The 24,773-nt window shown below is 45.7% G+C and overlaps 1 protein-coding gene across 1 annotated transcript in view; it reads right to left on the bottom strand.

Annotated features, from left to right (window-relative positions):
• The window catches only part of USP14 (ubiquitin specific peptidase 14), a 301,022-nt gene that overhangs the window by 88,446 nt on the left and 187,803 nt on the right, over positions 1-24,773 (bottom strand). The window lies entirely within an intron of this gene.

The following is a 24,773-nucleotide window of genomic DNA, read 5'->3' as shown; positions in this document are numbered from 1 at the left end:
GCAACGTTTGCCAAGCAACGAATACATCACTGTACCATAGTTGCAGCTGATTGAAGAGGCAGAACTACACAGCACAGAGGAAGTTAAATTTCCAGTTGTGAGCCCAACAAAAAGAAAATCTATGACAAAAATGACAAACTCCTATTAAACGTTATAAGATCAGTGGTCTATGTTGCATAACAAGCACTAAAAAATAAGCACACTGAAAAACAAACGTTTTGGAAGAGTAGAGGATTACTCTGACAGACTCTTGGAAAGAAACATTCACAGGCACTAGTTATAGAAGTAACTGTACAGAAGTGGGAAATGGAGCAGTTTTCAGATGGTCTTTACGAGATTTTAACTGTAGGTGTTCTACGTTTTTAGGTCTTGCCTAGGCAGCGTGCATGCGCTGCACTAGGAGATAACCTTGAAAATTGTCAGCTCTTTTCAAGTGCTTATGCTGGCATCCACCTTGCCGGAGCGAGCAGCGGCGCGTGCTCCAATTGAAAACAGGTGGCTCTCACGCCGCTGCTCGCTCCCGCAAGGTGGATACCAACACAAGCACGAGTGCTTGAAAAGAGATGACATCACATCCAATGGAATGCTTGAGAAGAGAGGTCACATCCATTGGGGCTGCCGCCGCCGTATCCTCAGAGAATGCTGCGCCTGTTTTGATTTGTGCTCACACCCCCTCTACTTGTAGTGAATGCAGGATATTACGTAGTGCCAGCTGCCCCATCAGTGCCCGTGAGTTCTGTGCGCTCGCAGCCCTTTAAACCGGCGGCTGAGGTCTAAACGCTGGAATCTAATTTGTCATCAACCCTCACCTCCTGTGTCCTTTACCGTTCACCCCAATGAATCCATCTCCTTCACGCATCCCCCCACAACACACTACAGTTTGCCACCACTGCACTGCGTGCACGTCCAACGTCCCTCCATTGTGTCACCCACAATGGATTCAGGACGACTCCATCAAAGAAACTTTATCCCAAATAGTCACGGCAGTGCACAGTCCACACTCTCCTTCAGCCTTACATGCTTAGCTCCCCCACACACACTGCACGACCCCAGGATATTCCATAAACAGCTTGATAATTAATGCGCCGCCACTTCCCCTATATTTGCTGCATTCTGGTCACGTTTCGTTTTCTGCATTTGTTGGTTTAAAATAAATGCAGCCAGTCATCTACAAGGATGTCCATCCATACTGCGTAGGCAGCACTTGGCGCTAGCCTCAACTCTCTACCCAGTCAGTTCCTTTCATAGACCCCTGCATGGGAAGACCCACTCCTCGTGCACATAACCCTTCATTGCACGCACAGCACAATCCTCCCAGCAACTCCATGCAAGCTAAGACCTCTCCCTCCCCGCAGAGCCCCACGACATTCCACGAAAGTTCCTGCACAGCCAGTTCACTCGCTGTACGTTTCCTACCTGCGTGGCTCCACCCCCAGCACAGGCAGATCCGCCCAAAACTTCTTTCAGGCAGCCCAGTGTTCCAGTACTTGACCCGCCAAGACAGCCTTCCGCACACCTTGCACAGCATTCTCCAACATTATGGCACTCCAAGAACGTCTCACAGACACAGTTGGTCCTTACCTAACCCAAACACTTCACAGCCACCGTCACGCTGACGTGACCTCCGAGCACCTCCCCACCCTGTGCCCCCAGCAGCACAGCCCTGTGAGAAGCTGTTCGCTCTCAATCGAGCCCATTTGTTCCGTGCAGTAGCTTCTTTGCCTCATGCAAATAATTTACCAGCCTATTTAATATTCCTGAGCCTTGCCTTACTCATCAATCAGTCCTTTATTCTACTCTACACACAGTTCTATCAGTCCATGTCCTTAGAAACTCGTGTCAAGAGCCTCTCAGCTCCTCCACACAAAATCAGTCTACTCGTTGTTACAGCTGATTGTCTGACGAACACTTTACTCTCATGCTCCTACTGTAAGTCTCGAACATTAAAGAGGTAGTGGTGCAAAGTTCATTATTCCGAAAAATGTATCTTAAAATACCAGCACTGGCAAACAAAACTTTCAATCTTGTGAACAGCATCAAACGATATTTTTTGCATGTTTAAATATCTCCCATAGGTCTTCATAAAAGGGCGGGGGTTCTTACTTTAAGGCTTAATCATATGTCCAAATAAAGTTGGGCGCATTACATATTTATTCCGCTTCAAAATGCCTTGGGGAAATAATGCCTTTGCTTTTGAATATCAAGTTGGTGGAAGGCATTCGCACGCCTGTGTAACAGTTTTGTATATCATAAATAAAATATTTCCCTATTGGTGTTCATATTACTTTCAGGTAGGCTCTGAATTGCCTTGACTGTCTCCTGGGGCTAAGTCACCCTGTGCTATTTTACTGAACTTACTTGACAGGAGTTGAAACCACTTGATCATCAACACTGATCAATTAAAAAAAAGATATATATATTCATTAGACCGCAAAAATCGATCCTGTACTTCTGAAAGCACATGCTCCCGTTCTGTCCAGTTACTAAGCAGTTTGTCATAAGAAACACTGTCCACTCCATTTGTCTACGGCGTGGAGCATTCGGTCAGTTGTAAACTGAATTAAGTGCAGTATAGCAATTTTCTAAACAGAAATTCTTTCCTCTCTCTATAGGTATATTTTACCCGTGATGCAGGGTCTGTCTGTAGACAAATTGGTCACTTACTCCTACTTGACTGTTATTTAGGTTGAGCATTCGAGACACTTATATCTGTATCTCATCAGTCCCACCTGACACTTTCCTTCTCCAACAAACTCTTCATTTCTGTTTTCCTCTACCTTTCTCTCTTCCTCCGTCTTCCCCTCCCCATTAATTGACTCTCTCGCTCACTTGATTTTCTCCTATAGCTCTTCAATCTCTTGTGGTACAGCACCCAAGACAATATGCTGCATAGCTTAACACTTATAAGGTCCCAAAGGCGAGACTTATTGGCTATGCCAATGCTGGTTAATTAGATCAGTGAACTTTTGCGAAGCTCTAGATTCTCGGTCTTCACTTTGCTTGAGAATCTTTTTGCACTTACGTTAGTTGATGTTCGAACCAGATGTGCCTTTTGCTAAGTAGTACTGTGAAGCCATGTTACACCAGTAAATTACGAGGATATTTATACAGGAGCATACCTAGTTTAGCTTTTATACACGGGCAACTTAAAACTCAGGATGTAAAGGTATGTCAATTTACAACTGCGTACAAGATTGAAAATGAGAAGAATGCAATATAAAGGGATCACAAAACAAAAAGCTACTTACCTTCGGTCAAGACCGTTCTGTTGGAAATTCTATTGTATATTCTACTTACCTGAAGATCCCTCTCTCCCCCGCGGCTGCAGGCCAACATTCTAGAAAATTGTGTCAATTAACAACTCAAATACCTTGAGCTCCATAATCTGCTACACTCTTCTCAATCGGGCTTCTGGCCCTGTCATAGTATGGAGTTGGTTCTCCTTGAGGTTACGGAAGAACTCTGGGAGACCCAGGAGAGGGTCATTCTTCTTGACTTGAGTGCCTCTTTAGATACCGTAGCCCACCTGCTACTGATTAGGAGACTTAAAGATTGTGGTATCATCAACAAGGCTGTTCAATGGTTCCCCCTCATTTTTGGAGAGGAATTCCTTTCAGGTTGCCTCCAAATCTTATGCTTCCTCTTCAAGGCCTATAGCTTTTGATGCTCCTCAGGGCTCTTCGTTCAACCCTACGTTTATGAATATTTATGCACGCTCTATTGCAGACATTGTCAAAGTGTTTGGTCTGTCCATATTAGTTTATGCGGAGAGTACTCAGATTGTTAGCTCCTTATCCCCAGAATCAGGTTTCAATCAGCTGCAGATGAAAGTTTGGTGGCCGATGCACATTGGTTGGGGTACCAACTTCCTTAAACAGTGTCACTAAGACTGAGATTCTAATAGATGGGTACAAATCTAACCTCTGGGGACCCTCTGGTGGCTAGAGGCACTTACTCTCTTCCATTACCCAAACAGTGTAAAAAACGTGGAATATGGCCGGGTGACAAACTTGTTTGATCAGCAGATTAATAGGGTGGCAGGTCCTACTTGCCAACTGGAGATGCGTGAGGAAAAACCTTTGGGCTCTCCAAATTTTTGCCCATAAGACCATGGTCCAGGTTCTCATATTTGTGATGCTGGAATATGCAAGTTGCTCTCTCTCGGACTGACTAAGGCGTTGCTTGAAAGGCTTACTTTTTTTGCTGCCTGTATCACCGACAAAGAGCAGGTCTTCAGACATGACCCTCTCAATCTGTCTGCTGAGAAGCATGTGAAGGTAGAGTATACGGTCAGTGCTTGCAATTCACTAACACGCCTGGCCAAAGTAACAGCCAATAGAATAACTGTCGTGAACATCAACAGGCGCAACTAACAACTGTGAAGAGGCTCAATGAGAGAACATATCTGAAAACTGAAATAAGGTTCAAGTCCCATTGAGGCATCACAAGAGTTGAAGAGAACATGCAAGTCAACCATTTCAAAAACGTAATTGTGATCGGGGATTTGAAGAGGGATGGTTGGTCTGGAAGGAAGTGAAATGCTGACAAGTCAACAATGTAACCCTTGACATTGCCCAAAGCACAGCCCTACTGGGTCAGTAGGATTGAGAAAAGGAGGACCTCTAAACACGTGAGCCTTCATGGGCTCCACAATCTGCTCCACACAACAAGTGAGAAATCTTTTCCTCCTTCTAGAGGAGGCTGCCTTGGTGGAGGGCCAAAAATTCCAAACACCTATGGAGGCAGCTGGAGGAAGCTAAGGAGTCCACACTTACTCTTCAGGCATAAAAGTGGAGGCTCCAGAGGTTGGGGTGCAGTATCTTCCCATATGACTGGGAGGAGATCTCCCTCTCCTTCACCTGAATACAAGCAGACTGCTGTTGCTCCCGCTGTTGCTCCTGCCGCCGCTGCTGTTCGCGGTTTGACTGCCTGCTGTTAGCTGTTCTGCCCTATGGTTGGGGCTGCTCATTATCCCGGACTGCCTGCCTGCCTGCCGCCCAGAGTGCCGGAGTGCTTGCCGCCGCTATTCACGGTCCGCGGCTTGGCTACCTCTGGGCTGCTGCTGCTGTGTTTCTCTGTTGCACCGTGACTGGACTGCACATCAGCCCGGAGTGCTAGCCGCGGTCCACGGCTTTTCTGTTGACTGTTTTCCGGGTTGTTTGCTGGCTGCTCTATATCCAGTGCGCTGCCAGAGTCCAGCTTGTTCCACTGAAGTTCGGCCACCCAAAAGCTAAGACCTGTGCGACTGGCACCCCCGGCTGCCCCCCTACCCCTCCCTGCTACCTCGTGCTTCTGCTTTTTGCCTGCTCTGGTCGAGCTCCAGTCTGGATCTTATTGGTACATCGATACCAGACCCCTGCAGCCCACCGTGAGCCGGTGACGAAGGAGAATTGGGGAGCCACGGAGTCTCCAGAGGCCGCTGAAGACGCTGAGCTGACCCTGGGGCTTTTCTAGCACTTCTGATTATTGTCCCGGTGCAATCTGGGACTTGTAGTTTTGCAGTTCCCACACAGAGGTACATTTAAATCCCCTGCCTGCCTTGCTAAGGAAGTCTCATTGTCAGGACGAGGAGGAGCCCCGCGCAGGCAGTGGTCGTGTAATCTGAGCGCTGCAGAGCAGAGTGAAGCGGAGTGGTGCTTTCTGGATTCCTGGATCTGTGGGAGAAAGCCTAGAGTCCCTTTCAGCCCTATGTCCCTCTTCTGTATACCTTATGTTTGGTCAAAGTGCAGCATGTCTCTAGAGCAGTAGTGGATACAGGTGTTCACCATGTGTGCAGGCATCTGGTCTGTTGTTCTTTGTGCAGTTGAGACGCAAACGCATCGAGTATTCTCTAAAGGCTCTCTAGACTTTGTTCAGTCTGGCACCCAGTTGGGGGTTGCTAGTTAAGTAGCGCTAAGTAGTACCTGGGGCACGGTGTAGCATAAGCGGCTCACCGGTGCATCGGCGCTCAGGTGCATCAAGCCTTTAGAGTTATTTCTGAACAAAGCTATGACTGCAAAAAAATTACGCTCTGGTAGATTAGTGTATACAAGAGCTTGCACAAAAAACAGAGCTAACCCTGTAACTCTATGCAAATAAACTCTTTGAAGTGTTTCAATACTATTCCTTCCTTTTTTCCTAAAAAAGAAATAAGTTCTAAATCTGTAGGGATGTCGGAGCTTCTCCAAAAAGAATATGTTGTTCAATTAGAGATCAATGCAAGTCCTGGAAACCTATTCCCAGTAATACCTTCACCAGTAGTACCCTTCATTTCACAGTCTATAATCAGGGGATCACGGCCTTCTGATCTTCAATATTCACAATCTGGGGTGGCTGATTCCTTGCTGGCAAATCTAACTATCCACCCTTCTGTGAATGGGGTCTCTGAACCAGAAGGTGTTCCGCAATCAGTTTTAAAAGCGGGAGAATATATAATGGAAGATTTCACGTTACCCGATATAAATTTAGATCAGCCTCTAAAAATATTCCACGCTCACAACCAAGAATAATCAGGTTTTTTTTTTACTCCCGCTACTCTACCGTCCTCTAAGGATCAGCCTGTGAAATTGCAACTGTTCAGCAGTACACCTAGAGGAACAAGCTGAATTGAATTACGAGGTTCAATTACTCCTGATCTCTCCCGAGATTTTCTTCCTTCAATTCATATTCTAGAATCACAAAGGCCGACGTCGGAGTCACTGCTTTGTCTAGAAAGAGTGTTTCCATCTTAGCCCTAATGGAGAAATCAGTAGATAACTTCGATTCTATTTTGGACTCCGTTTTAGCCCTGACAAAACATATTGCTTCTGAACATAATCTATCGTCAGGAAAAGCTTGCGTATTTCCCCCTAGTACACCTAACCCAGAGAAAGGATCTTCCATTCCCCTTCGTTTGAAGGTAGACTCTGACAAGTCTAACTCTACCCAAACAGACTTTTTTCCACATGTTAAAGGGCGGGGCTTTGGCACTCAGGCTGGCAAGCCTTTTTCTAGTAGAAATATCAATACCAAAACGAAAGAAAACGGTGATATTTTTGATAAGTCACTTTCTTCCTCTCTACTGCAGCTTTTCGACTCTGAACCTTTAGTTACAGTTGCCGCATCTTCGCTCCGCCCGCAAACTATGACGGAAAATACAAATATAATTCAAAAGGTCTTCCCTATCTTTCTAAAATCTGGCATTAATTCCTCAAAGCAGCCTATAGAGGAAGATTATAAAGTTGGATGCTCTTTGAGTAAGGAAAAAGTTCTTATGAACAAAAGTAGCAACGTACGCAAGACAAAAAAGAAGGAAAAAAGGGAAAAAGGGAAAAACGTCGAAGGATAAACAAAAAAAGGTCAAAACAGTTACGCTTCGACCCTAAACCTATCCATATTAGATCTCCAAAGCGGGATTTAAATGTTTAGAAGATGGACAAGAAGAGTACAATCCATTGGGACCTTGTTCTCCCTATTTGAATTTATGTGCTCCTATTAAAATCGACCAAAGTTGTAGTACCACTAGATACAAATGATTCCCCTATGGTTCAGAGTACACTGAACCCTAATGCTTCTTTGTTTGCTTCCTCTCTAGGTACTAATGTCATTTACAGCTCTATTAATACCACCCCTGATGTATCTAGCTCGGATAAAAACTTCCAGCCTGGCCCCTACAGCTTGGATTTCTCGTTTATTTTTGACAATGAATTATATATGAACAGGTCTTTGTGTTGGGTTGTTGTGCTGAAATCGTGGGCCTGCGGATGATTGACAGTAATGACTCAGCTCTGGTGGAGGTTCAAAAATATAATAATCTCAGGGGTGCAGAGTGACATTTTCAACCAAAGCAATCTCCCACCTGATTTTGGCACACAGCAATAAACTACGCTGCTGTGGCATTGATGTTTTAATTCCTGAGGTGGCGCTTTCTTAAAAAAAAGTGTCCTAAATCAAGCTGCCTGATATGGAGGTAGAATCCTCCGGCCGAGGTAGACCATTTCCGGAGAAAGAAAGTACTTTGCAGGTCTTTCTTGGTAAAAATGGTAGGGGGGTTTCGCTCCATTCCGAAAAAAATATTCAATATATGCCTCCCGCAGAGGAGGAAGATAAGAAATGGAGTTGGGTTGCAGGTGCTTTTAATTCAAATAGACCTTTAGGCCTAAGAAGCGGGAATTCTTCCTAGCAAGGATATTCATGTGATATCCTGGAACGCAGCCAGCCTTAGCACAAATAAAAACAAACTTCTATTCTTGAAAGAGAAGAATCCCAATATAATTTGTCTCCAAGAGACTTGGAAAACTAAGAACTGGTCCACCGAAGATTATATTGTGCTAAGCCGGCCGGTGCTCCATGTAAATAGAAATGCAAAAACAACAATTGATGGACAGAATGCAGAACAATGTCATACATTCACCCCAGTACAGAGATCTGGGCCTAAATCCATCGTTTTTTTGCTCACCATGCCATTCCAGTTTGAACCCAGCCATATGCAAATCAGTCTTGACCCTGTGCCCCATGGGAACAGTCCAGCCCGAACTTGTCAGCATTCCGTCCATCATTTGTTTGTTGTAACGCTTTTCGCCCTAAGTGGGATGGGTATTCCCAGACGTGGGACCCATGCTCACTACGCCACTGGAGTCAAGCTATCCTGGCTGATGACGGCTGATAGCCAGAAACCGGTCCTAGGATGCTTGATTCCGGTCCAGGGAAGACATGGCTTGGCAGTTCGGGCTGGACTGTTCCCATGAGGCACAGGGTCAAGACTGATTTGCATATGGCCATGTCTAAACTGGGGTGGCGTAGTGGGCAAAAGAACAATGGATTTAACCCAGAACTCTTGACTGGGGGAGAATGTCTGCATTGTCAGCATTCCGTCCATCATTTGTTTGTTGTAACGCCCATGTAAATAGAAGTCATGCTAAAGGAGGTATTGCAATCTTGTTAAGTAAAAGTCTCAGTTGGTCCTATAAAGAATTTCCTCACGCCTCTAACCTAATTCAGGCGGTTAAGTTGGATCATAAGGTCGGCCAGCTTCTGTTGGACTCGTAGTTGATAATAAACGTATATTTACCTCCCGACGCATCCTTTTCACACCTATTAAAAGATCTTTTCTCCTTTATTTCCTCCATCCTGGAATCTGAAGACTGTAGGCACACAATATTAGTGGGAGATCTGAACTCTAAAGTCTCATCGCATAGTCTAAGGGTATTTTCTAACACTGAAAAAAATGAAGCCCTAAATATTCCCACTGCTCAATTCCCGAACAATAGCAGGACAGATAAAAAGAGGAGCTTTACTTCGAGAAGGTCTGAGAAGCTTAGATCTTATAATTGCTAACGGGAGGTCGGGGAAAGATATTCCAGCAAACTATACCCATAAGGCTCCTACCGGGAGATCAATTCTGGATTATCTAATTGTCTCTGCAGATTTTTTTCACAAACTTATATATATGGAAGTCTTGGGAAATGTTTTTAGTGATCACATACTGATTTGCTTTAAAATCGACTTCATTTGTGATAAGGTAGGCTCCAGGAATTTTAAAGGTGCTACCGTAGGATTTAATGTAACTAATGGTAGAAGCCACTGGAACACTCAAGCGACCTCTAAATTAAAAGCGCATTTATCAACACTAATAAGCGATCAGCTGCTCTTAGAATCAGTTGAGTGTGACTGTACTCAACCTGATTTACTTGATGTCTTTATCCATAATATTGGGCTTTTGGCTAAATCTGGTAAATCTACTCATGTCCCTGTGCAACGGAGACCATATTTTAACCCATTGCTCACTCTAAATAGAGAAATAAATAAGCTAGTGAGGGCCCAGTTCCTGTATTTTTCGCATGAGCGAAGCAATTTAATAAACCTGCTAAAGAGGAAAAGACAGAGGAAAAAATGCTCCCCAAGGCAAATAAAGGAAGATGGTGCATGGACACAGCTAAAAGAGGCAGCTTCAAAAAATAATTCTAAAAGGTACTGGGAAATAATCGCCGACTGCTGCAGGACTAGGGTGAAATCTCTCCCAATACCCATAAAAGAAGAGGATTGGAAATTTTTTATTTGCTGGAATTGTACTCTGTGAATTTCCATTCCTGCAGATCTGATATTGTGGCACTGGATCAGCCTTTAATTTTAGTACCCAACTATGTCCATACTATCGATGAAGTGGTCGGGGCTATTAAGAAAATGAGATCCTCAGGAGCAGTGGGCCCTGATGAAATTCCCGTGACGCTAATGAAAAAGGAGCCTCTTTTGTGGGCTACCTATTTAGCTCCATTATTTAATTTTTGTTACTCTAATGGGAAAATCCCACCATCTTGGTCAGGAGGTATTTTAATTCCTCTATACAAAAAGGGCCTTAGATCGCATCCAGGTAATTATCAGCAAATAGCCTTACTGGATGCGACGGGGAAAATATTTACACGTAGAATCCTTGACCACCTTACGGAATGTGTGGTAGAGAAGAAAGTTCTCCCCATTGAGCAAGCAGGCTTTAAGAAAAATCATTCTACGCTAGATAATATTTTTATGTTGAAACTAATAGAGGAAAAATACACAATCTATTGTAATTCAAATGTATTTATGGCTTTTATTGACTTCTCCACAGCCTTTGATAAGGTAGATCGACGTCTATTATGGAGAAAACTGCAAAAAAATGGGTTTGCCCTCTCCCCTGCTATCCTCGATCATAGCACTCCACTCACAAACCTGGTTTAAGATATAAATGGGTGGAAATCAAGGATTATCAAAGTAATCCCTACTGAAAATGGACTCAAACAGGGTTGCTTGTTAGCACTGCTGTTATTCTCCCTATATATAGCTGATTTACCAGATTGTTTTGCTCAAGCTGATGGAGATGACCCGAAGATAAGTACCCGCTCCTTTATGCAGATGACATAGTAGTAATGGACTTAACCCCTATTGGGTTGAATAGAAAGCTGGCTTCCCTACAAAAATATACTGTGGGCCATTTTTTGAAAATAAACGTATCCAAAAGTAAAATTTTAATTTTGAAATACTAAAAGTAGAAAATCATACATTTTAATTGGCAAATCGGTCCTGAAAGGTTGTAGGTGGTAGATTCATACCATTATCTAGGGAAATTTTTAACAAGCAGCTCGAAAAATAAACCTTAAATTTCACACTGTACTAGTAAAGCTACATCGCACGCCAATGGTTTGCCCATTTTTTACAGCGCTATGGGTAAAAGACATTTTCTTACACTTATTGACGGTTTTTAAGGCAAAAATCACTCCAACCCTGCTTTATGTGATTGAATCAATCCCTGTTAAGGACTGGAGTTTTTTGGATAAGGTTGAAGGTCAGATACTACGTAAAATATGTAATTTTAACACGTTAGTTCCAACGGCAGCAAATAGATTGGAATTTGGTTTGATAAACTCCCATACTCAAGGTTTATCCAGGGTTTCACGTTGGGGTTATCAGCTAAAACATAGCGAGACAGATTCACTAAGAGGTGCTCTATGCCATGAAATCTTTGATGCTAAGGCTGGTAACTACTCCTTTTACAGTGACTTCTCATTGGCACTAAAAGGCTTTAGTATACAAGAAGAACTAGTGCTCACCCTTCCATCATTAAGATTTAAGTCACTCCTAAAAACTCTGAGTGGCAAAATTAGTTTCGATAGAGACATTCAATTCTGCAACTCTAAAGAAAGATTAAAACTAATAATTAGGACAAACTCACCGAGAATTGCACAAAAATATTTATTTGGGAATTTAGAGCACGGTATTAGAAGCTTGCTTATCTTAGGTCGTATGAATCTTCTGCCTTTAAATGTCCTCACAGCAAACTGGTCTCAGAATCCGAATAATGGGAATATTTGTAATTTGTGTATGCTGAGTACCCAGACTCTGGACCATGTTTTGTTTGTATGTCCAGCATTGGCATTGAGCAGTTATCGCTGGCTTCATCCGATGTTTTTACAAAACTCTGTTAAAAATGTAGCATCAGCCTGAGATTATCTCTTTTGTCCTAAAAACGAAGCAGTGTGCATAAAACTATTTAATTTTTTCAAGGGATTCATGCATATTTTTAAACTTTACCGGTGCTCTTACAAGATTGTGTAAACAATGTAGTATCAACCCGAAACTATCACTTTTGAACAAAAATGAAGCAGTGTCTAAAACCTTTTAATTTCTTTTGGAGTTTATGTACATATTTTAATCCTCCCTTTTTAGCACTCTTCTTAAACGGGCGGCTATCCTCTTAGCTAGCCTCTCCATCTGCAAAGCATTAGTATTCTAGTGTTTATTAATTTGTATTTTGCACATTGATAGGCAGCTATTAACCGCTCTTTTTTTCTTAAATTAAGGTTAGGTTGCGTCTGCTTTCCTCGATGTTCTGTTAATTTTATAAACTTAAATGTAGTGGGATTCAGGATGTATTTTGCTTATGAGCCGGCTGCTACTGAAGTGCCTTTTGCACTGGTCTGGACATGCCCATGTTTTATCTTGCCTCTAATTCTAAATTAATTTTCTAGCTTAAATCGAACTTTTGGACTTTTAAATGAACTGTCAGCTTTTTAATGTCATATGTACATCTTAGGAGTTGTAATGTGGAAAATCTTAAGTACTGTATGATCTGGGCTCTCTGACAATATTGTTTGTTTCTATTTACAAGAAATTTAGCTAATTTAAGGCAGGCTTTTGATAATTTTATGATGGTTATTGGATTGTGCTTGTTATGTGTTTCTCTTTTATTTGTAATAATATGTATGCATTTTATGTGGACCTCCTAAGAGTTCCAAATCTTTAATAAATATATTGAATTGAATTGTATTCCCTCAGAAGTAGCTGGAGCAGGGGATACATGAAGATGTGGAGGAGGTATGCGTACCACAACCTTCTTGGCCAATCTGGGGCAATGAAGAGGACCTTGGTCTGGTCCTAGCAAATCTTCCTCAGAACTCGAGAAATAAAAGGGTTTAGGGTAAAATATGTGAAGTGAAAATGAACAAGTTACTTACTTTCGGTAACAATGTATCTGTAAGAGACGTATGTAGTTATTGATTCCTTACCTTAGGTTTACCCCCAGGCGTCAGACTGGATCCGGAGAAATTTCTTCTTAGCAGTACCCCTACGAATTGGTAGGTGGTGCCAGTCGACTCCACATCCGTCGTCGGCGTCATGTTCACCGGGATGACGTCACGGTGTCTACTTAGACGCCACCCCTGCACGCTGACATCAGTTCTGACACAACTTTCCACGCTAGAAGCGCAGAGCCATGCAAGACACTGACCACTGGTGCACAAAACTAGGGCCCTGGAAGGGAGTCCCTATCCCTAGAAGTCAGTTCGCAGAACGGAGAGGATGGGTGGAGCGGTAAGGAAACTATAACTACATATGTCTACTACAGATACATTGCTACCAAAGGTAAGTAACTTGTTTATCTGAAAGAGACTGTCGTTATAGATTCCTTACCTTAGAATAGATACCCAGCAATGCCAACCCCAGAGGTGGGTCTGCGAACTAAGTTCACACCAGGAAGTCCTGGAGAACAGAACGGCCGAAAAAGCAGTCTCTCCGGACTTGGCTGTCCAGGCAGTAATGCTTGGTAAATGTGTTCAAGGATGCCCATGTGGCTGCCTGACACATGTTAAGTAAGGGAATTCCACGTCCCAATGCAGTAGTGGCTGCTGTCGCACTGGTAGAGTGGGCTCGCAGTCCCACTGGAGGTTCCATTTTAGCTAAAGAATTGCAGATCTTAATGCATAGAACAACCCTTTGAGAGATGGTACATTTGTGCACTGCCAGACCTTTCTTAGCACCCACATAACCCACGAAGAGTTGATCGTCCACCCAGAAGACTTTTGTGCGGTCAAGGTAGAAAGACAGCGCATGTTTTGGGTCCAGACGGTGGAGTCTCTCCTCCTCTGTGGAAGGGTGCGGAGGCGGGAAGAAGGTGGGCAATGTGATGGTCTAACCTATGTGGAAAGAGGTAACCACTTTGGGCAGAAAAGCAGGCCTAGTACGGGGGGACTACTTTGTCCGGATGGACAGCAAGAAAGGGATGTTTGGAAGATAAGGCCTGAAGCTCACTCACCTTGCGAGCAGAGGTGATGACAAGCTAGAAAGCAGTCTTCAAAGTAAGTAGACAATTATGTAGAGGCTCAAAGGGAGCACACAAGTTAAGCGAGGACAAGGTTCAAATCCCACTGGGGCATTACGAAAGGAGGAGGAGGAGGAAAGAGAGGAGTAATGCCCTTCAGAAATTGGTTAACGATGGGGGACTTGAAAAGAGAGGGCTGATCAGGAAGGCGAAGAAAGACAGATAGGGCCGAAAGATAGCCGTTAAGAGTGCCCAGAGCAGAGTCCTGCTGGGCCAAAGAAAGAATGAAGAGGAGAACCTCTGAGAAGAGGGCAGAAAGGGGATCCACAGCCTTTGCTGTGCACCATGCCACAAATTTGTTCCATCTACAGCCGTACACCGTTTTAGTGGAGGGAGGCCTGGCTGACAAGATGACATTACAGACTTTGAGAGGAAGGTCGAAAGCTGTCAGCTGTTGCCGCTCAATCTACCCTGCCGCTGCGACAGAAGATCCTCCCGAAGACGCAGTCTGATCAGAGGATCGATGGCCACGTTTAAGAGCTCGGGGTACCAGACTCTTTGTGCCCAGTCCAGAGCCGCAAGAATGACTTTGGCCCGGTCACGCTTGAGCTGCTTCAGCAGTCTGGGTAGAAGTGGTACAGGCGGAAAGGTGTACAGGAGCCCACAATTCCACTCGCGACGAAAGGCGTTGCCGAGCGAGTGCCATCATGGAAACTCCAATGCGCAGAACTGCTGACATTGCGCTTTCTCTTCGGTGGCGAATAGATCTAACTAAGGCTTTCCCCACAGCTAAAAGAGACCATGCAGTGAAGAAGCCATTTGCGATCCATTATGCACCGGCGGCTGAGTTCGTTCGCCCTGGAGTTCAGGGAACCTGCCATATGTTGAACCACCAGAAATATGCCCTGATGTTCCAGCCACGTCCAAAGGTGAAGGGCCTCTTGACACAGGGTCCACGACCCCACCCCGTTTGTTGCAGTACCACAAGGCAGCAGTGTTGTGCATGAACACCTGCACTAGTCTTCCCTTGACAGAAGGAAGGAATGCCTTAAGTGCAAGATGAATTGCCCGAAGCTTCAGAAGATTGATGTGGAGCACGGACTCCGCCGGAGACCAGGGGCCTCTGATCTCCGACTCTCCCATGTGGCCACCCATCCCAGGAGTGGCGCGTCGATCACCACTGTGAACTCTGGTTGGGGAAGGGAGAGGGATCTGCCATTGACCCAATCCTGGTTCTGGAGCCACCACTGCAGCGGACGTGCAGTTCCCTCTGAGATCTCGACGACATCGGAAAGATTCCCCCGATACTGCACCCACTGGAACTTCAGGTCCTACTGCAGAGCCCTCATACACCACCTGGCATGATCCACCAGCAGGATGCAAGCCCAGCAGCCTCAGAGTCAATCTCACCAAACTTCAGGATAGGGGCTGAAGCATCAGCATCATAGCCCGAATATCCCAGACTCGCTGCTCGGGAGGATAGGCCCGAAACTGCGCTGTATCCAAAACTGCTCAGATGAAAAGGAGCTTCTGAGAAGGAGTCGGGTGTGACTTCGGCACGTTGATAGTGAATCCCAGCGACTGCAGGAGGCCCGCTGTAGTCTGGAGGTGCGGGACAACAGCCTGGGAAGAACCGGCCTTCAACAGCCAGTCATCAAGGTAAGGTAAGACTGGAATCCCTGATCCGCGCAGATTAGCTGCGACCACCACCATCACTTTCGTAAACACAGAGGGGCGCTAGTAAGGCCAGAGGGGAGCACGAAAAACTGAAAATGCTCTTGGCCTACCGTGAACCGTAGGTAACGCCGGTGGGCAGGCAGGACAGGGGTGTGAAAATAAGCGTCTTGCAAGTCCAACGCCACCATCCAGGCTCCAGGGTCGAGGGCAGACAAGACCTGAGCCAAGGTTAGCATTTTGAACTACTCCTTCCAGGAGGGAGCGGTTGACATCCCCGAGGTCCAAGATAGGACGCAGGCCTTTTTCCTTCTTGGGTACCAGGAAGTAATGGGAGTAGCAACCACGACCTACTTCTGGCACCACCACCACCGGCATCTCCACCCTCACAGCTGCTCCCATTCACAGTGTCCGTGAATGCTCCCGTGTTAGGGAGCATGTCTCCTTCAGGCCAGGCACCGCACCCCCTGCAACAGTCTTCACTGCTGCCCTGAGTGCGGAGGCCGTGGATTTGCTGAAGCCGATCCATGTGGGGCACACATCCATGCTGTCCTCCATGCACATACTAGTCTTTTGACACAATTGGTGTCATACATGGAGGGCATCTCATCAGACATGTCTGCCTTCAGAGATCTAATCAGGCCCTGTCCTCCTCACTGACGACAGCAGTGTCCCTCATCCAGCAGTCCCTCACCCCTCCTTCCTCTGCCCTATCCACATGAAGTAGTGGGAGTAGCAATCACAATCTACTTCTGGCACAGGGGCGCGTTTGATGGCTCCCTTGGCCTAGAGAGCTGTAACTTCCTGGTGGAGAAGGGTCAGATGATCCTCAGACATGCGATGGAGTGTTGGTGGCATGAAGTGAGGGGTAGTCTTGAAGGGGATGGAGTAGCCCCTTCAGACTATCTGCAAAACCCACCTGTCTGACATGATTTTGTGCCGGTGGAGGAGGTGATGGTAGATCCTGCCGCCCACTGGCAACTGGTGGCCCTGAATGGTTGGACTAAGAAGGTTTGGAGGCTGCTGTGGGAGGGGTGGGGGGGGTGGGGGGTATTGGTGGACTGGCCCGCCTGCGGGCCCCCAAACCCACGAGGCAGGGTCCCACGTCCCAGGCCGCGCAGAGACTCGGTAGCTTGCGCAGGCCTGAGGCTCTGGGTGGAACGTGGTGAGGCACCCCTTCCATAGCCACAAAAGGGGAGAAAGGCAGACTGCATGGGGCAAGAGGTGGCAGCGAGGCCCAAAGATCTGGCCGTAGCCTCAAAGTCCTTGAAACGCTCAAGTTGTCTGTCTTGTCACCAAACATGCGACGGCCATCAAAAGGAATGTCCGAAAGGGTCGATTGGACATCCCCAGAGAAGCCAGTGGACCTCAGCCAGGCGTAGCACCTGAGGGCTACTGACGTTGATATCGTTCTACCCGGCAAGTCGGCGGTATCCAGCCCACACCGGATGGTGAACTTTACTGCATCTCTACCCTCGGAGACAGCGCAGGCGAGTACGGGCCGGGCCTCCTCCGGGAACAGTGGCAGCACTTGTGCAACTGTGTCCCACACAGTGTGTGTGTAACGGCCCAGGAGACATGCAGTGTTCACCGACCGTAGTACTAAGCTGGCGGAAAAAAAACATCTTCCCAAGATGGCCCAGATTCTTGGATTACCTATCTGGGGGAGCTGTAGGAAATGCACCTTTTGAGGGTGAGGCTTGGACCACCAAGCACTCCGGGGTAGGGAGTGGAAAAGTGGGTCGCCCGGGGCTGAGCAGAGGCGTCGGACAATCATCCTGTCCACAGGAGCCCCTGTTCTGGGCTTGGACCAAGTGCCCAGAAGGATGTCAGTGAGGGCCTCATTGAAAGGCAGAAGGGGCTCCGAAGAGGCTGCTGCCGGCTGAAGCACCTCAGTCAGGAGGTTAGTCCTGACTGCCACCGTAGGAAGCTCAAGGCCCAAAGCTTCAGCCGCCCTACGCAACACCACAGCGTAGGAAGCTCCCTCCTCCATAGCCATGGTAGGGAGAGAAAGCATACCAAGGTCTGGTATAGGTATCCAGACCACTGGCATCACCCAACTCTTCTCCTGTCCAGCTCTTCAAGTTGGTCTGCTAGAGATTCAAAAGACCCCTCCCAGTCCTCCACTGGCAGCCAGTCAGGGCGGTAGGGAATGCCAGGGAAGAACAGCGGTAAAAAAGTACCCTCGGGTGCTGGTACCGGGGTCGGTCGATGTTGGTCAGGTGCCGTGTCTAAGTGGGAGGTGAGGCTGGGGCGATGCCAGCTGGGGGCGCAGCCGGCCTTGTCGCCACTAGAATCTGCGCCGGGGAATGTACCATGAGGTTGACGGCGCCGATCCGGAACCAGACCTGGATCCATGGAGGCCCTGCGCCACAGAGGCCGGAGCCGCCGGCATCGAAGGCCTAGAGCCCTCAGCCGAGTCCGCGGGGCCGGGAGGCCCGCCGGCGGAATTGGGCTGCCTAAAGATGGAGTGGAGGGCTTTGTAAAAAGCCCGAAGCTCTGCAGGGGACGCTCTGGGTCCAGAGTCGCATTGGCCGACGGATAGGGAGAAGGCGTAGAACGGAGATGCTTCTTCACCTTCTTGTGCTTTGACTTACCTGATGGGTTCGAGAAATCGATGACTAATGGCGATGGCTCCGCGACCTATCCCTAGACTGGGACCTTGAACAGCACGGAGCGGACTGCAGGGCCTCCAAAAGCTTGTGGGACCGCTCCCGCAAAGACTTCGGATTCAGGGACCGTCAGTCAGAGCACGACGCGGGTCGTGGTTGCGTTCCAGGCACCGAAGGCACACAAGGTGCAGATCGGTGACAGTCATCAACTTGTGACAGGAGCCACAGGGCTTGAAACCGGGTGGACTACTTCATATCCCTCGTGCACCAGGAGTCTTAAGGCTCAAAAAAGAGGTAATCAAAAAGTGACTAAGAAGCACGCTCTCTCCGGATCTGCGCTGGCTAGCGCGTAAAAGGAACAGATGTCAGCGCACGGGGCGGCGGCTAAGTAGACACTGACGTCATCCCGGCGACCATGACATGGAGTTGACCGACACCGCCTACCGGGGTAATGCCAAGAAAAAATGTCTCCGGATCCAATCGGACGCCTGGGGGTAATTCTAGAGCAAGGAATCTATAACTACAGTCTCTTTCAGATCTCCACCTCACCTGAATACGTTGCCCATGGATCTCTCCAGAGACACAGAACTGCTTCCAATAAGTATGGTTATAAGTAGCAAAGAGATCCACCTGAGTTGTGGTCCACAGGGCAAACATACACTGACCACTTGATGGAGGCTCCAGCTGTGACCGGCGTGATGACACTGAGGCTGTTTGACCTGGTGTTCAGAGAGAGGGTCTGATGGTTTGCGACTATCTAGATCCCATGCTGTTGCGCTCAATCCCAGAGCATCAATGCTTGAAATTTTGTACTGGTCTGTTAGTAGAGAGAGGCCTTAAATGAAACTTTGATATCTCTGGTATAGAAAGACAGCCAGAAACGTGGACATATTACTATATGGGCACAAGGCGCCAAATCACATAACCAGCACAGATGACTGTGTGTTTAATATATATATATATATATATATATATATATATATATATATATATATATATATATATATATATATATATATATATATATATATATATTCACTGAAAAAACCATAGGTTTCACACATGTTATAGTTAGCGGAAATTTTACTGATAAAAAAACCAATGAAATTCCCCCGTTATAGTTAGTGCAGGCAACTATAACTCACGCGACCGCAATCCTCTGCTGATGCTAATACTGTATTTAGACACTTATTTGCCCATGTCTTCTTCCATACATTTTTAGCTATACATATATTACAAATATTTTTTTTTCATAAAGACACATATGTCATCAGCAGAAGATTGCGGTCGCGTGAGTTATAGTTGCCTGCACTAACTATAACGGGGGAATTTCATTGGTTTTTTATCAGTAAAATTTCCGCTAACTATAACATGTGTGAAACCTATGGTTTTTTCAGTGAATTTGCAAGGTTTTTTAAATGCTAATTCCTAACTATAACGTGTGTGAAACCTATGGTTTTTTCAGTGAATTTGTACGGTTTTTTAAATGCTAAGTTACTTTACGCCATTCGTGGCGTGCGCGCCCACTTAACGCAGTTCGTTCCGTGCGCGCACGCGGTGCGCTTCGCGCACCGCGCGCCCACTTTACGCAGTTAGTGCCGTGCCCACGTTACGCTAGATGGGCCATGTACGCACGATGCGCTTCGCGCACCGTGCGCACATGGAGGACATATGATGCACTTCGTTTTGAAAGGTAATATTTTAATTTTTCGCACCACATATAAGCCACCATCGGGCACCATTTGCACACGGGGTGGGGTGAGTGTGGATATTTTTTTTTTTTTATATTTTTTTACCGTACGCGTACGGTAAGCGTAATCGGCGAAATTAGCGAAAAAATAAAAATTCCGTTTTTGGTCTTGGGGGATCTTTGGGGACTCCCTCAACATGGCTAGGTGTTTTGGAGCTGTCCAAACAGCCCCTTTACATGTTTTTGGTCTTTGTATTTTAATCATCACTCTCAGTGCGAAAGAGAAAATGGCGGCCGCCGCTTCCTGGTTTCGGCCGATTCGAATGTTTACTAAGATCTAAGAGCCAATCAGAATCGCGCTCGCGCACGCCACCGTACGCGTACGGTAAGCGTACCGTAAGCGCACCGTAAGCTGGCTCAGATATATATATTGATTTAAAGGATATTTTCTCAGAATCTACTGAACAGATTTACACCAAACCTACAAAAGGCACTTCCTTGACCTGTAGACTACCTCTTTGCCAAATTTCAAGGAACTCTGTTCAGCCGTTCGGGCTGTTGCTGTGTCTAAAGGTCCTATGGAAAAATGCATGGGAAAAACGCGTTTTGGGACCCCCCTTTTATCTCAGCCCCCGCTTGACGAATCCCCCCCGAGACTTTCAGGGTAGGAGCGGAGCGCAGCGCCCCACCTATTTTGAAAATTTCGCGAGGATTCGTCGACCGGCGCCAAAGTTATTCAAAATAGAATGTTGCGGTTTTCCTATGGAAACAGGGTCCTAACTATAACTACCTACTGGCGACCGCCAGTAGGTAATATAATATTATATATATATATATATATATATATATATATATATATATATATATATATATGTGTGTGTGTGTGTGTGTGTGTGCTCTATAACCCATATGCTACCTCCGAGTTGGCACATGAACTGAAAGAGCGCAGAAGTCAAAATGAGCAGTGGGTCGAAATGCTGCTCTGCGTTTCCCTACATACATACCTCGGTATGCAACAATAAGGGATTCAGGGAAAATTGTGTGCACACATCTATATATCCCTTTTGTGACATGGAATTACCACAGGGCATAAAAAGTGGGTGTAAATGCTTGCTGCACACATGGAGCACCTGTATAAATGGCTTCAAGCTGGATTTCAGTCACATCATCAGCGAGGAGTTATCAAACAACCCCCTATCTGTCAAGCTACGCCTTTATTAGGAATACTGTGACAGGTGTACATTATCAACTGTTGCTGCTGGGGATGCAGGCACAGCATTCTCTGACATTAGTAGGCTGATAACCATCAGTACAATTTCAAAACTGGATAGGATACATTTTTATTCCTGCATTCAAGCAACCGAACATACTCAAATATTGTTAGCCATACAAAATTTCACCATCCCTTGTCACCACTGTCAAAGCCGTTGGCTTTACCAGGAACTGCATGCAATCTCTCATTGTTCTCCTTCATAAGAGTTGTTGACACGTCTCTCCAGGAGGGCAGAAATCGATCTTGTAGAACAGGCTCCAGGTGTGCTAAGAGCCAGAGCATTTACAAAATTGCTGAAATTTCAATTTCACTGGTGGTAACTCATCAGAAACCCATAATGCACCAGGACACACATGACACACAGATTCATCCCTTACCCCCAAGGGTAGGTGTAGAAGTGCATGAGAAACATGGCATAATGTATGTGCAGTGGAAAGTATTCATGCAATTAAAAAATATATATAAATGATCACTTTGTTCCCAAGACTTACACCTATGCCTGCTTCGTGGGAAGAGTGCATGTGAATCCACAGCAGTATAGGCTGATGACCAATTATTACAGGTATGCAGTATTTCCTATGTGCAGCATGTGTGGCTCTTGATAACTGCTGGACTTCCCCCTCTCTCAAGGTCACCCCCCAAATCTTTTGCTTTCATCCCTCCTGTTTCCTGAAGCCGTTGTTGGCTTTGTAGAACTCTATGCACTTTACCACTGCTAACCAATACTAAAGTGCTTGTACTCTCTAATACACAGTAAAATTGGCTTACACCACATTGGCATATTTAATTTACTTGCAAGTCCCTAGTAAAGTGGTACTGCATCTACCCCGGACCTCTAAATTAAATGCCTGCAGCACTTATTGTGCCACCCACTCAAGTAGCCTTTTAAAACATGTCTCGGGCCTGCCATTATGGCCTATGTGCAGTGTTCAATTGGCATTTCAACATGGCAAATTAAACCTTTTGCATGCCTAAACCTTTTTAATACATATAAGTAGGGCTCCCAGTTTTATGGTATTTATTTTTTTGAAATTTTCGTCTGTATTTATCCATTTATTATGGGGTTTGTGAAAAAAATAAAGCTGAAACTGGTATATTTCCACATTTATGTAACCAATAAATATGCAGTCATGCTTCAATGCCTACCAGGTTTCAGTGATATAAACACCCGCAGAAGATACAGCAATGCACATTTCAGTATCAGCCTTGTGCATATCTACTGCTGTTTAAGCCTCTTTACTAAAATTCATTTTTTTTTTAACCCCCTTACCTATCAATCCACACAGTTAGTGGCCTGGGAGTCATGGCAAAGTGTATTTAGAATAACTCAAAAAGCACCCAATTTCCGTTTGTATCCACATTTAAAAATAAATACAGACAAGAAAATAAATGGATTTCGGTCTGTATTTATCTATAAAATCAGTAAAAACGGAAAACAGGGAGCCTTACATATAAGTAACCCACAGGCTAGGCCCTTAACAGCCCTTGGGGAAGGATGCACTGTATTTAAAAGGTTGGACTTGCACTCTTAGGTTTTACACGTCCTGGTAGTTTTACACCATGCGAGGCTTACCTCACCCAAAGGATAACATTGGGATACCATTTACATTTAGTAAGTGCTAACTTTTGATTAGGAGAAGGTAGAAATTTCCTGTGTGGGCTCAAGCGAATTGTAATTTAAAATCCTCTCTAATGGTTAAGTCGGATTTTAACTTACAATTTTGAAAAGGTCACATTTAAGAAGTTGGCATTTTCCTGCTTTGAGGCCTTTTAGGAGTCTCCAGCTGCTTGGGTCCCTTAACTGCTCCCCCATCAGGAATATGCCCTGGGCCCACACTGTAAACAAATGGACCTAGGTCTAGCTGGGAGAGGGGCATCCTAGATGTTTCCTGCCCCACTTGCATTTGAAAGAAGTGGCCTCTCCACACTCTCACAGAACATGACACCATGCTTTGACACCCCAGACATCTTGGGGGCAGGGAGGTTGGAAATTCCAGAGCCGTGGGGGGTGGAAGGTGGAGTTCAGATGTTTCTTCCACTTGAAAACTGGCACCAGGTATAAACTGTGGACCCTCAGACCAACTCTTAAATACAATCCTGGAGCTGCGAAAGACTACAGAAGGACTGTTTTGTACTCCAGAGGATTGCTCTGCTGCTTTGGGCCTCTATTGTTTATCAGAGGACTGCCCAGCTGCTTGAGACCTGCCTTGTTTCTCAGAGGAATGCTCTGCTGCTAGAGGCCTACCTTGTTCTTCAGAGGACTGCCCTGCTGCTTGAGGCTTACCTTGCTTTTCAGATAGTGTTGCTAGTTGAAGCCTACCTTGCTGCTTGAAAGAGAGTGAACCATCTGACTCCGAGGGTCAGTTGGCTGACTTTCTGATCTGAGCTACAGCGACCCAACAAGCTCCAGAGGCCTCCCTGCAACTGCCCAGCTGACCTGCTGCAACTAGCCCAGGAAGTGGACCTGCCTGGACCAGCCAGAACCCTACTGGCCTCTGCTGAAGAGTGTTTCTGATCCCACAGCGGTGCCTCCCAAGGGCCCAGACCATTTGCTGGCATCCGTTGAGCTCCTCCTGTGGAATCCTGAAGTTTTGAACTCTGCACCAGACTTCGAGGAGGTAATTTATTCAGCAGGTCTAACCTGGTTTCTGTATACGGCCCACACTCCATCACGGTCGGCCAAAACCTGTGACTTTGTCTTTATCTAGAGCAACCAGATACCCACATTTTTATTTATTTTACTTAAACTGTTAAAATTGCATATCTATGGTCCTACTGAATGGATTTTTGTCAATTTGGTCAAATCTTTATTACATTTTAAGACAATTTTTTAAAACCGATTAGGAATTTTTCTTGTGTCGTGTTTCTACTTTGTTTCTGTTGTTATGCTGTACTTAACACAGTGCCTCCAAGTTAAGCCTAACTGCTTTTATGCCCAGCTACGAGTGTATGCAGAGGTTAATCTACTGATACTTGTGATTCACCTTGACATGGATTGTGGTTGTTGCTTGAGAAGGGTTTCACTCCACAAACCAGTTCCTCACAAGAACATCCTGTGCATAGAGAGAAGAGTAGAGTCCACATCCATATTGCAGTGTCTTTTGAGTAGAGGCAGATGTCTGGAACAATGTTTTAAATACAGTTTGTCCAAGTAGTGCTTCTTGTCAAGTGTTAATGTCCCCACAAAAATGCTTAGTGAATGTGTGGATGGAAGTCCATGTAGCAGCCTTAAAAACATCTGCTAGTGGGATATTACCCAAGTACTCCACTGTGGCTGCATTCTTGCAAGTGGGATGTGCTCTCATTGTGTCAATCAGTGCACATTTCACTTTCCAAAGTGACTTGAAGGGTGCTCCCAGAGTTCTACTGAGGACAAGATTAAGTTTGAGATGGAAAAGAGGGTCGTCTAGGAGGAAATACAACTTAAAGAACTTCCTTCCAACCAATCTGCCAAATTTGCAGCTACTGCCACCACTTGTACAGAAGTATAGGTCAGCC

The sequence above is a fragment of the Triturus cristatus genome, chromosome 5_1 (genome assembly GCF_964204655.1).
Source record: "Triturus cristatus chromosome 5_1, aTriCri1.1, whole genome shotgun sequence".
NCBI classification, from domain to species: Eukaryota; Metazoa; Chordata; class Amphibia; order Caudata; family Salamandridae; genus Triturus; species Triturus cristatus.
This window is presented reverse-complemented; position numbering and strand designations above follow the sequence as displayed.